A 9223-nucleotide genomic window follows, 5' to 3' on the forward strand; every position below is an offset into this window, starting at 1 on the left:
CTGGACTTAGCTAGCATTTCTATTTTTGCCTCCTACGGTGACTCAATCATAACACCCTGGTTGCGTTGCCATTCTCCCCATATTGAGTGGTCCTCGGGGAAAATTCTTAGTTGGAGTAAGTCCTGTGAGGGTAGATGTCTGAGCAACTGCATTCAGGTTGCCGCCACTGCGGCTCCCGCAGATCTCTCTTCACTCCCTAAACACTATCAGCAGTACGCTGATGTGTTCTCCAAGAGAGCGGTAGAGACTCTCCCGCCGCACCGCCCCTACGACTGTCCTATAGACCTCTTGCCTGGTACAGAGCCTCCCCGGGGTCGTGTATATCCCTTGTATCTCCCGGAGACTGAGGCCATGTCACAGAATCTGGCCAGGGGATTTATTAGGAAGTCGGTGTCACCAGCAGGGGCGGGATTCTTCTTTGTGCAGAAGAGCGGTGAATTGTGGCCTTGCATCAATTACAGGGGTCTTAACGCCATCACCGTTAAGAATAATTACCCTCTGCCCCTGATATCGGAGCTGTTCGATAGGTTGCGGGGAGCAATAGTATTTACGAAACTCGATCTGCGGGGAGCCTACAACCTGATACGCATACGTGAGGGAGACAAGTGGAAGACATCTTTTAATACCAGGGATGGCCATTATGAGTATCTGGTCATGCCCTTTGGCCTATGTAATGCCCCGGCCATCTTCCAAGACTTCGTAAACGATATCTTTCGAGATATGCTTTCTTCTTCTGTGGTGGTCTATCTGGATGATATTCTCATCTTTTCTACAGATTTGGAGTCCCACTGGAGAGAGGGTGCAAAGTCTTCGATCTCCTACGAGCAAATGCCCTATATGCCAAGTTGGAGAAGTGCGTGTTTGAGCAGGAGTTGTGGCCTTTCCTGGGCTATATCATCTCAGCTCAAGGGTTGGCCATGGATCCTGCCAAACTGCAGGCGGTAATTGATTGGCAGGAGCCTCACTCCCTTAAAGCGGTGCAGCGCTTTATGGGATTTATTAACTATTACTGCCAATTCATCCCGCACTTCTCGACTTTGGTAGCTCCCTTGGTTGCCCTCACCAAGAAGAGAGCGAATCCTAAATTGTGATCTGAGGAGGTATCTAAGGCCTTCCTCTCCATCAAGTCACTTCGCTAGTGCTCCCATTTTACATCGCTCCAATGTGGATAAGCCGTTTATTTTAGAGGTGGATGCCTCGTCCGTCGGTGCTGGAGCAGGCCTGTTCCAAAAGGATGCTCAAGGTCGGAAGCATCCTTGCTTCTTCTTTTCCAAGACCTTCTCACCGGCGGAGAGGAACTATTCCATTGGGGACAGGGAGCTGCTAGCCATGAAATTGGCCTTTTCTGAATGGAGACACCTCCTGGAAGGGGCTCGCTATCCCTTCCAAGTTTACACTGACCACAAAATTTGGTCTATCTCCAAACCGCTCAGTGGTTAAATTCTCGCCAAGCTCGATGGTCTCTCTTCTCTCGGTTCCACTTCACCCTACATTTCCTTTCCGGTGAGAAGAATGTCCGAGCCGATCCGTTCTCTCGATCCGTGGTATCAGCGGAGGAGGAGGAGCCTCGGTTAATCGTATCATCGGAGAGTCTGAGGACAGTGGCTCCGGTTGCCCTTGAGTCTGTACCCCGGGCAAGACTTTTGTCCCTGTCCGTTTGCGTCTGGAGGTCCTCTTGGGCTCACGCGTCCAGGGAGATGGACACTTTGGTACCAAGCGGACAGTTGAGCTTCTGGCAAGGACGCACTGGTGACCGCATATGGCTCGTGACGTCAAAGACTACATACAGGCATGCGTCTCCTGCGCCAAGAATAAGCCTTCCCGGCAACGACCTGTTGGGTTACTCTACCCCTTACCGGTGGCGGACAGGCCCTGGGAGATGGTTAGCATGGACTTTGTGGTGGGTCAACCCAAGTCCAGTGGCAGCAGTTATTTGGGTCATCACCGACCATTTTTCTAAAATGGTGCACTTGGTGCCTCTCTCTCGGCTACCTTCTGCATGGGGGTTTAGCAGTGCTGTTCGTCATGCATGTTTTCCGCTTGAACGGCATGCCTGACAAGATTGTCAGTGACCGGGGTCCCCAGTTTGCATCTCACTTCTGGAGAGAGCTCTGTCGCTTGCTCAGTATTGAACTGAATCTCTCAGCCTATCATCCCAAGACAAACGCGTTGGTAGAGAGGGCCAACCAGACCCTGGTCACATATCTCCGACATTTTGTCTTGGCCAGGCAGGATGACTAGGCATCTTTGTTGCCGTGGGCAGAGTTCGCCTTGAACAACACGGTGGCCGATTCCACCGGCCAGACCCCATTCTGCCTTAACTACGGCCAACATCCTCGTGTCCCTGTGCCCATGCCTGTGTCATCCACCGACTCTAGGGTGGCAGACTGGGCGGTGGAGGCACGTGATATTTGGGATCACACCCAGGATGCCATTCGGGCCTCTAAGGAGACAATGAGGTCTTCCGCGGATGCACATCAGCGTCCTGTTCCAACCTTCTCCCCTGGCGACTCAGTGTGACTCTCTGCCCATAACATCAGGCTGTGTTATGAATGAGTCACCGGAGGAGGAAAAAACAAAAATGCAAGCTAATTCCAGAAAACCGGAGAGGTTGGTAGCTAGCGGATTGCAGACTCCTGATCCTATTCACGACAACTAACAGTAGCTGTGGAGCGTTTCTACGGTGGTCCTAGACTCCTCTTCACAGCCAGAGAACTAAATAAGCCTAAAGAAAGAAAGGGGAAATCTAAACTGCCCCAGAACAGACCCCAAAGCAATAGACAGCCCCCAACATGTATTGTCGGTGAAAACAGATGAAAACACAAACACAGACAGGCAGAGCAAACGATGGGGCCCAACTAACTAGATAGGAAAGGACAGAAAAGATGCTGACTGCAATCAGCAAAAACCCTACCAAAAATGTCCCAACACGTCTGATAGGAAAAACGGCCCTGAAGTCACTAGACTTCAAAATCCCTATATCAGCACTCCGATATATTCTGAAGACAGAGCAAAAGAGATTTAACCGATCAGGGACAAAAAATGGAAATTCAGCAGCGCCCCAGCCGGACTGGCAGAACACAAAACTAAGCAAATTAGACAAAATCTCATGGAACAATAACAGAGCAAAACTTAGCTTTAGAAGACAGGAACTGAACTGGAGGCCAGAGCTCAGAGCAGAGAAATCACCAGCAACCCTACAGGGCGTCGGCTGTCATATATCCACTCAGAGATTCTGGATGTCCAATCGCAATCCACCTGTTCAGGTGACAGATTTCTCCCATCCAAATCAGTTTCACCACCTCCTTTCACCAGCAGAGGGAGTTCATCGGATATCAAAGGTGAACGAGAAAATGAGCTCACAACAAGGCTGTGAGTCGAGTCCACTAAGTTTGCTCCTCACTACATTGGTCCCTTCAAAGTCCTCAAGCGGATCAGCTCTGTGGTCTATCGTTTGGCTCCTCCTCCACACTTGGCTATCTCTGACGCCTTCCACGTTTCCTTCCTTAAACCTGTTCACATGTCCCAGTTCTCCGAGTCATCTGCCGGGACATCAGACCTGTCTTCGGACGAGTTTGAGGTCAATGCCATTGTGGGACGCAGGGTGGTGCGTGGTAAAAACTTTTATTTGGTGGACTGGAAGGGTCATGGTCCAGAGGCTCGGACCTGGGAGCCAGTGGAAAACATCCACGCGCCGCTCCTTATTGCGGCATTTGAGCGTAGCAAGACTCAGAGGGGAGGGGGCCCTAGGCAGGGGGTAATGTTAGGCGCCGGGTTCCTGCCACTGCACAGCAGGAATCCAGAGCCTTGAATTTGGCAGTCTCCCATTCTGTTTCGGCCGCAGTGGAGTCTGCTCAGCAGTCTTGTCGGTCCCGGCGCTCTGCCCAGACCAGCAGCGTGGGATTGGTTGCTGCCACCTCTGGTTCAGGTATGACAATGCACCCTGGCCAGCAGCAAAAGACTCCAGAATCTAAGTCCTTCCGTCCCTCCACTGAGCATGCTCATGGGACGACTCCCCATTGGGGATCGGGAGTCACATGCTCAGGTCCTTCTCCAGTTCTGATTGGTCCATCAGGGGGATCTGGAAGGTTCCGGAAGGTCTCGGCTATAAAAGACTTGCATGGGCGCTCGGCCATGCGCTAGTATAGACTCTAGTTGCTATATGTGTGGATGATGACGGATGCATGTACCTGGTGAATGACTTATTAAGATTCCCCTCCCTTGGATATTAAGCATGTGGTTATGGTATCAGTATTAGAGTCAGCGCCAGTCAGTGGCTAAGGTATAGGCCACAGTGCACATCAGTCAACAGCACTAGCGTCCGATGGTGTCGCCTACTATAGGGCACTATCGTACCGCGGCAGTCACTGTCGCTCCGCTGCAGTCAGCCTCAGTTAGCGGCGTTCACGGTTGCGATGCTGCACGCTCAGTAGGTCTAGAGGGACGCTGGCCTTGTGCCCTTGGGCCCAAGTCCTGTGACCATATACTGAGCATTCATCTCACCGCGCTCTGTGAGCTTGAACAGGCTCGGTATTTGTGTTTAGCGGTTCGGCGGCTCTGTGAAGCAACAGAGTTCACCCTGTGCACACCGGGTGACGTTTAACCTGCGTGTTTTCCGCCATTATACCGCCATATTGAGCATCCGCCATTATCTAGCAGCAGTGTACCACCTCTGCACGGTGGACCCTGGGCTGCGAATGCACCTACTATTATTTTATAATTTGGTGCATTCCGCCAGCCCTAACAGTACTCATCTTTCTTTTTCCTCCAAACACAGTGAGGGCCGATTCCTGACCTTTCTCAAAATCATCCTTACCCCATGAGGCGAGATCTTGCATAGAGCCCCAGACAGAGGAAGATTGACAGTCATCTTGTGTTTCTTACATTTTCCAATAATTGTGCCAACAGTTGTTGCCTTCTCACCAAGCTGCTTGCCTATTATACTGTAGCTCATCTCAGCCTTGTGCAGGTCTACAATTTTGTCCTTAAACAGTTCTTGAGAATTAGCTGACACCCGGCGCTAAGTGCCAAGAGCAGTCACGGACCACTCCCGGCAATTTAACCCCGGTACACTGTGATCAAACATGAGCGCAGCGTTCCGGGAGCAGGCAGAGGGGCTGTCATAGTGGGACAAGTGTAAAAGAATGAAATTAAAAAAAATTTAAATAATTGTAAAAATATTTTAAAAAATAATAAAAAATCAATATTTATTCCATCAATAAATAAATATTTGAATTAAAAAACTAAACAATAAAAGTACACATATTTAGTATCGCCGTAACGACCCGACCTATATAACTGTCCCACTAGTTAAGCTCTTTAGTGAACACCATTAAAAAAAACAAGGCAAAAAGCTTTATCGTCATATCGCTGAACAAAAAGTGGAATAACGCGATCAAAAAGGCGGATATAAATAAATGTGGTACCGCTGAAAACATCATCTTGTCCCGCAAAAAACGATCCACTATACACCTCCGTCACTGTAAAAATAAAAAAGTTATAGCTCTCGCTGTAATCATACTGACCCCAAGAATAAAACTGCCTTATCAATTTTACCACAAGCGAAATGGTATAAACGCCCCCCCCCCCAAAAAAAAAAAGAAATTCATGAATTGCTGGTTTTTGCTCATTCTGTCTCCCAAAAATCGTAATAAAAATTGATTAAAAAATGTGTTGTGCCCGAAAATGGTACCAATAAAAACGTCAACTCGTCCCGCAAAAAACAAGACCTCACATGACTCTGTGGGCCAAAATATGTAAAAAATTATAGCTCTCAAATTATGGTGATGTAAATCAAACCCCCTTTATCCCCCTTAGGGAAAAATAATCAAATAAAAGTATTTATTTCCATTTTCCCATTAGGGTTAGGGTTGGGGCTAAAGTTAGGGTTAGGGTTGGGGCTAGAATTGGGGTTAGGGTTTGGATTACGGTTAGGGTTGGGATTAAAGTTGGAGTTGGGATTAGGGTTAGGGTTGGGATTAGGGTTAGGGGTGTGTTAGGGTTAGGTTTGTGGTTAGGGTTGGGATTAGGGGTGTTAGGGTTAGGTTTGTGGTTAGGGTTATGGTTAGGGTTGAGATTAGGGTTAGGGGTGTGATGGGGTTAGGGTTGGAGTTAGAATTTTGGGTTTCCACTGTTTAGGCACATCCGGGGCTCTCCAAACATGACATGGCGTCTGATCGCAATTCCAGCCAATTTTGGTTTGAAAATGTCAAATGGCGCTCCTTCCCTTCCGAGCTCTGCCGTGCACCCAAACACTGGTTCCCCCACACATATCGGGTATCAGCGTACTCAGAACAAATTGGGCAACAACTTTCGGGGTCCAATTTCTCCTCTTACCCTTGGGAAAATAAAAAATTGGGGACTAAAAGATCATGTTTGTGGAAAAAATGATTTTTTTTTCACGGCTCTACGTTATAAACTTGTGTGAAGCACTTGGGGGTTCAAAGTGCTCACCACACATCTAAATAAGTTCCTTAGAGGGTCCAAAATGGTGTCACTTGTGGGGGGTTTCCACTGTTTAGGCACATCAGGGGCTCTCCAAACGCAACATGGCATCCGATCTCAATTCCAGCCAATTTTAGATTGAAAAAGTCAAACGGCGCTCCTTCCCTTCTGAGCCCTGCCGTGCACCCAAACAGTGGTTTTCCCCCACATATGGGGTATCGGCATACACAGAAGAAATTGCACAACAACTTTCTGTCATTTTTCTCCTTTTACCCTTGTAAAATTTTGTTGTTCAAATGAGAAATTGCTCGTCAAATTTTAATCCTTATAACTTCCTAACAAAAAAATGTTGTTTCCTAAATTGTGCTGATGTAAAGTAGACATGTGGGAAATGCTATTTAGTAACTATTTTGTGTGACATATTTCTCAGTTTTAAGGGCATAAAAATTTGAAAAAGTTTGAAAATTGCAAAATTTTCGTCATATTTCCGTTTTTTCATAAATAAACGCAAGTCGTATAGAATAAATTTTACTACTAGCATGAAGTACAATATGTCATGAGAAAACAGTCTCAGAATCACCAAGATCTGTTGAAGTGTTCCAGAGTTATAACCTCATAAAGGGACAGTGGTCAGAATTGTAAAAATTGGCCCGGTCATTAACGTTCAAACAACCCTCGGGGGTAAAGGGGTTAAAAATCATACAATGTGATTTTCTGTTTTTGATTTTCAGATTCTGTCTTACAGATATTAAGATCTGTTTTTCTATGGTATCAAATGCTTATTTCATGCCATAAAATGCAAATTAATTATTTAAAAATCATACAATATGATTTTCTGTTTTTTTATTTTTAGATTCTGTCTCACAGTTGAAGTGTACCTATGATAAAAAATACAGAGTTCTCCTTTTTTTGTTGGTGGAAAATTTGCAAAATCAGTGGTGTATCAAATACTTATTTCCCCACTGTATGCCCTCACAATTATGGCTCCAATAGTTCTTAATTTCCTTCAATACCATGTTTCCCAAAACTCTTCACCCAGCACTCAGTGCCAAGAGTGGTGCTGCATTGCTCCCTGCACTTTAACCCCCTAAATGCAATTGCTGCATTTAGAGAGCAGGCAGAGGGAGGAAGCCCCTTCTGCCCTTGGATCTGCACCCCTACGACATCATCACGAGGCGCCAATCGTTGTCATGGTGACTTGATGTCATCATGATGACATCAAGATCACCAGAGCTAGCAAACTTGCTAGATCGTGCACAGTGCATGATGTTCCAAGTTTGTCTGTCAGTGCAGCCCTGACAGCTTGTAAAGCATAGCATTGCAATGCTTTATAAGTGATCAGTCTGCAAAAATTGAAGGTACCATAGTGGGAAAATGTAAAAAAATTTTTAAAAAAAAGTAATTAAAAGTGAAAAAAAAATTGTAAAAATATAATAATAATAATAATAGTAATAATAGTAATAAACTAAAAGTACCGTATATTATACCCAAAAAGAAAAAAGTACACACATTTGGTATTGTCTTGTCCAGAACGACCCGACCTATAACACTGTCCCATTAGTTAACCCCTTTAGTGAACACTGTAAAAAAATAAATGCAAAATGAGGCAAAAAATCATGCTTTATAATCATACTGCCAAACAAAAATTGGAATAAACCGCTATCAAAAAGACAAATGGAAATAAAAATGGTAAGTTGATAATGCCATCTTATCCTGCAAAAAAAGCAGCCATACAGCTCCATCAGTGGAAAAATAAAAAAAAAGTTATAGCTCTCAGGGTTTAAAAATGCAAAAAATAATTAAGTTTTCAATAAAATAGTTTTTCTTGTGTTAAAGCGCCAAAACATTTTTGTTATATAAATTTGGTATCGCTGTAATCGTACTAACCATAAGAATAAAGCTGATTTTACCACACGTGGAGCACAAAAAAGAATTCTGAATTGCTGCTATTTGTTCATTCTGCCTCCCAAGAATTGGAATAGAAAGTGATTAAAAAATGTTGTGTCCCCAAAGTGATTAAAAAATGTCAACTCGTCACACAAAAAAACAAGCCATCACATGACTGTCGGGCGAAATATGGAAAAATTCAAACTATAGTGATGCAAAACTAGTTTCGCCAAAAATAAGAATCTTTTAGTGTGTGACAGCAGCCAAACATAAAAACTCAATATATTGTAAATCTTGCATCGCTGTAATGACAGTGATCTGAAGAATAAAATTGTCTAATCACTTATACCGAACGAGGAACGGCGTAAAAAAATAAATAAAACCAATTCTTCACCTGCTGTTGAATTTTTCATTCTGCCTCATAAAGATTGCAATATGGCCAACCTCACATTTATGCTTAACTCTACGCTGAGCACTTATACTGGGGTTTCCATGTAAATGTCTGAAATATGGGATTCAAGCTGAACCCCCGGTGGAAGATTTACTATAATGAGGCAGATGGAGGCACTGTGGACACCATCTGACCAATGATCTGTCAGTGTCCGTCTTTTAGGCATGCATAAAAGTGCTGTCGGCCACAGTTTTGTGCATCTCTGAAAGATAGGACTCCGCTGGAGTCCAGAGTAACTCACCTACCTCATTATAGTGAATGAATCCCTTGGGATTTCATCTGGATCAAGTCACTCTGAGAATTAGATGGAAATTCCAATGTAAGTGCTCCGTATAGCGCGCCGGATAAATGTGATCCCAAATGTTATGTAAAATGTTCCTAATAAAATCTTCAAAGTAATCCACAAAAGCAAGTCCCCACTCAGGTCTGTCATCTGTTAAT

The sequence above is a fragment of the Dendrobates tinctorius genome, unplaced genomic scaffold, assembly GCF_039654945.1.
Source record: "Dendrobates tinctorius isolate UK_male_01 unplaced genomic scaffold, ASM3965494v1 ptg000040l, whole genome shotgun sequence".
NCBI lineage: Eukaryota > Metazoa > Chordata > Amphibia > Anura > Dendrobatidae > Dendrobates > Dendrobates tinctorius.